At 47.0% G+C, this 5,000-nt stretch overlaps 1 non-coding gene across 1 annotated transcript; it reads left to right on the forward strand.

The window, feature by feature from the left end:
* Positions 1-891: 891 nt before the first annotated feature.
* LOC143306482 (5.8S ribosomal RNA) lies at positions 892-1,046 on the forward strand. The gene has a single exon (XR_013063857.1). It is a non-coding gene; the product is annotated as a 5.8S ribosomal RNA (ribosomal RNA).
* The last annotated feature ends 3,954 nt before the right edge of the window (positions 1,047-5,000 follow it).

Consider the following 5,000-nt stretch of genomic DNA (forward strand, 5'->3'; position numbering starts at 1 on the left):
GTACCCGTCGTTGCGACACCCTAGTTAAATGGAAAGATATAAAAAAGAGAGAAAAGGAATACAGATGACCCGCCGTCTGATCTTTGCTAAATGATCTGGCATCACCGGAGTTTTTTTGGTCCGTGTTGCGTTCGCTCTATTCGAAATGAAACTCGCGGAGGCGAAGAATTGTTAAAAGTTTACGAAGCGTCTAGGAGTGGTTAAAACTGAGAGAGTTGAAACTACGATGTATTAGAACGAGCAACCGTCGAAACTTTGTTTTCGCGACGTTCTTTTCGTCGCTCTCGTCCCCACGCTCCTACGCTTTGGTTGTTTCTTTGCCATCCGTGTTGCGATAAAAAGATTTCTCCATTGTCCAAAAAGGACGGATCGAGATTCCTCTTTCGAGAGGGAGAGAGAGGTACTTGCGGGTAACCTGGAATCTACGAAACACGCACCGTGGTAAGATTCGTGCGTCCGCCTGATCGATGTGTGTTGTTTACGGACCGGCTGAGAAGCGACGATAGCGAGTCTTTGAAAAACTATGTGTCCATTAGTTAGACCGATCGTCGCCGGCCGTGTGTCTGTTCGAATCTCGCAACCCACGATTCAGCGACAGGACGCGCGCTCGCATTCCTTGTGTGCGTTCGTACTTTTCAAGGTTTTTAAATGTACTTTACGCCCGACCGTCGAGAGGAGCGTGCCACTGGGCGTTTCTCCGACGGTTTCCGTCCTTGGACGCGATCGTGTCGTCAACGATCGAACAAACAAACAAATACGTTGGCGACGCCCGAATTCGCTCTCCCGCACGCGCCGGGTGGGAGAGTGATGTGGGTATCGAATGTGATGCGTGTTAATAATGAAAATAACACTCTAAAGATCTAAAGAGTTTGAAATACAAAATTTTACGATTACCCTGAACGGTGGATCACTTGGCTCGTGGGTCGATGAAGAACGCAGCTAATTGCGCGTCAACGTGTGAACTGCAGGACACATGAACATCGACATTTCGAACGCACATTGCGGTCCACGGATACAATTCCTGGACCACGCCTGGCTGAGGGTCGTTTTCTTAACAAAAGACTGCTTGCGTTTGCTTCTCGAAAAAAGAGTAATTCATTTCTTTCTAAACATCTCGCCGTCGTTCAACGAAAGTAGAACGTTTCGGAGCGGGATTATCGAACGAAATTGAAAGAATGAATGAACGATAAACAAAGAAAGAGTCGCAACGTACGAGCGATAGTTGGGCAGTTCGTCGGCGTTTGTCGTGGAAACGATGTGACGAAAATCGCAACCGATACACTAAATGCAGGCCGTTAAAGGAGAGAAACAAATTTCGAAATATCTCTTCGAACTAGCGCAAGTGCGTCACGGCGCGCGAGTCGTTCGTTAAAATTTATAAACGACCGCCCGTGAAAGCACCGAGTTCTCGGAAGATAATCTATAAAGATTCTCCATCCTGCTGGAAGTTATCGGATCGGCGCGATTGTTCACTTGTAGAAATCCACGCTCCCGACGTTGCCAGAAACGATATTTACGAAAGGTGTGTCAAAAATAAACGAAAGAAGCTCTCCTATAAATTTAGAAAAAGCAAACGAGTGAAATGTTTGAGATGATAATTTGCTGAAATGCAAGCTCGAATAGCCCCAGGGTTTCGAATGATTCCCCGCGCTTTATACATCTCTCTGTTTACAAACGGTGTATAAATGAAAGATCGCTTCAGATGGGTCGTCGCTGTTTGACGCGCGATGCTGTTCCTTTTTTTTTGTCTGTCTGTGCGTTTAGCTTCGCTAAACAAGTTAAATGGTTAAAAAGCGTCGAAAAAGCGAATACACACGCGACAAGACAAATCTAACGAGTAAAGGAACGCTCCGCTCCAAGATAAAAATGGTTGTTTACAATCAATACAGCGTTTCGGTACCCCTGATCGTAGTCTGAAACTGTGTAACAAAAGAGAGGAAAGCGAATGGTGAAGGAACTTCGAAGCCTCCGTGGCGTGGCTAGAACTTGTGATAAAAGTATGTTTGCAGCAATTATGCATGCTCCCGTTAAAACAGCATTTCAATGTCTCGCATGGCTTAAAGCTCTAGGAGGCTTCAACATTTAGAATACATACGGACTACTTCGTTTGTTAAAGATAAGCGAAGACCGCGCGACCATCGCTCGGTCGTCCAGTCCTCGAAAGTTTTGTTGCGTTCCAAAGAAGAGACAAATGGGGTTTACCCTTGCGCTAAGGGGAGAAGAAGAGAAAAGCAGTTGTTAAATCTAAGAGGTGTGTGGAGTACATCGCGTGTTGGTTAAAATTGTTAAATGAAGTATACGCGAAATGTTCTCTCGCTCTTGCTTTTCCTCTTGCTTCCGTGGCGCTCGAAAAGAAGGGATGAGATAAATAAAGAAACCTATTCGAAATCTCTTGTGGAACAAAAAATAATACGGACGGACGTTAAAATTGAACCGAGACGAAATGGATCGTCTTGCGAGTTGTCTTCGCTTTGAAATTGTTAAAAATTGATAAAAGCAATACGACGAAGCTGCAGTCCGCAAAATGTTTGAAGCAAAAAGGAAATAACACGAAAATTATGGGAACGTCGTGTCTCAACTTTTTTTTCCCTCTTGTGCTCGTTTCATCGAACGATAAATACAAACATTTTGAAACGAGAGAGGAGGAAAAATTGAATATGCGAAAGGTTGATTCACGCACAGTTTCTCTACGTGTTTGCTTTTTTGCTTCTTTTCGTTTATTTTTTTTTTTTTTTTTGCATCGAGCATCATTATTCACCTTTCGATGAAACCAAAGAAATTGACGACCTCAGAGTAGGCGAGATTACCCGCTGAATTTAAGCATATTATTAAGCGGAGGAAAAGAAACTAACTAGGATTTCCTTAGTAGCGGCGAGCGAACAGGAATGAGCCCAGCACTGAATCCCGCGGTACCGCCGCTGGGAAATGTAGTGTTCAGGAGGATCCGTTTATCCCGAGACATCGAATTGCGTCCAAGTCCATCTTGAATGGGGCCATTTACCCATAGAGGGTGCCAGGCCCGTAGTGACCGGTACGCGTTTCGGGAGGATCTCTCCTTAGAGTCGGGTTGCTTGAGAGTGCAGCCCTAAGTGGGTGGTAAACTCCATCTAAGGCTAAATACGACCACGAGACCGATAGCGAACAAGTACCGTGAGGGAAAGTTGAAAAGAACTTTGAAGAGAGAGTTCAAGAGTACGTGAAACCGTTCAGGGGTAAACCTGAGAAACCCAAAAGATCGAATGGGGAGATTCATCGTCAACAACGCTGGCTCCCGTTGGTGCGCGATGCCCCGGATGGACCTTCGGGTTCCATTAGCGAGGGCACACCACCTTCGGCGAATGTTCCGGCGAGGTAGTCGTGCACTTCTCCCCTAGTAGAACGTCGCGACCCGTTGCGTGTCGGTCTACGGTCCGAGGCGGAGCCTGTCCGTCACCTTAACGGTGTTCGTGACAGACCCTCGGTTGCCTGGCCGACTGCGCGACGGTACTCAGACGGTATCAGGCCGCAACCAATCCATTTTCGAATGTGTGTGCGTCAGGACCGCCGCAAGCTAGGTTCAGTTATAATTACCCGGATGTACGGACTATGCGCCGTCCCCGGGTCTGGCCAGCTGTTAGCAGGAGGAGTCCTTGGACTGGCCAAGCTTTGAATTACCGGTCGGCGACGCTATTGCTTTGGGTACTCTCAGGGCCGAAGCCTGCAGGCGAAATGCTAAATGTTAAATGTTAAAGGACAGCTAAACCTTATACCGAACTGGCACGAAAATGGACATGAGATGGCATCGAAATGGAACTGTCGCCTAGATCTCTCTCCTTCTATAAGCTAAACTGAATTATGGGTAGAACATGCACAAACGAAAAAGCCTCGGACGCAGGGGTTCTCGGCCCTGGAACCCCTGTGGCGGAAATATCCGCTTTGGATAGGAGGGCCACCGATAAACAACCTGGCGATTCAAACGGTCACGAATTGGCTCAGCGAATTGACATACCCCTGTCCTCAACGACCGCTTGCTTGGCCTGCAGTCTGGCTGGTACACAGACAATATGCGCAAGTGATAAAGCCATCGCAGTACACGCGCAGAAACAACATCCAAAACTGCGTTTAGTCTGGTGCTGCGCGAAGTGTGGAAAAGAGTCCGAAAAGATACATAGTATCAAATGTCATATCCCGAAGTGCAAGGGTAAATGTGAACCTGTTGAGCAGAGTTTCAAATGCACTGGGTGTGACAAGACCTTCGCCACAAAAAGGGGACTGTCAATTCATGAAATGCACATGCACCCAGACATCAGAAACGCAGCACGAGCCAAGACTGTAGAGCCAGGTAAGGGTAAGAAAGGCAGGAAATGCTCTGTCTGGACGGAGGAAGAGACAGCTTTGCTTCGGGAGTTAAACGACCGATTCAGAGCCGAAAAACAGATAGGCGCTAAAATTAGAAATTACTTCCCCGATAAAACACTGAAACAGATCAGTGAGAAAAGGAGACAGCTAAATACGCGCCAAAGGCCGGTTGTACCGGCTGAGGCAGAGGAGGATAACTCCAATAACATCTCCGAACCCAACAACATCCACGTCTCGCCGGTCGAAACGATAAGTGAGGACGACGCGGAGGATGCATGGCAGGAACCTCTAATCGAATGTATCAGGGCTGGCCCCGTTCTAGAGGATCCGGAAATGGCTAAAATTGACAGCGAAATTGTTAAACTTGCCCAAGGTGAATGCCGGCCCGAAGGTATCAATCGCGTTGTGAATGCTCTAGTCGAAATGCTAAAAGGCGGAGAGGGGGATAAACGCCGAAAAACCCCAAAAAACTCGAAGAATTCAAAGTCCAAGCCAAACTCCAAGGCTCAAAGCAAGAGAACTAAGCTTGGCAAATTCAAATACGCTCGATACCAGGAGGTCTACAAAAAATGCCCCAAGAAATTGGTGGACATGGCAATCACGGGGGCAGAGTTTGAAAGCGATAAAATCACTTTACCGAATAGCGCCGATGTAATCGGACT

Source organism: Osmia lignaria, unplaced genomic scaffold (genome assembly GCF_051020975.1).
Source record: "Osmia lignaria lignaria isolate PbOS001 unplaced genomic scaffold, iyOsmLign1 scaffold0011, whole genome shotgun sequence".
Classification (NCBI taxonomy): Eukaryota; Metazoa; Arthropoda; class Insecta; order Hymenoptera; family Megachilidae; genus Osmia; species Osmia lignaria.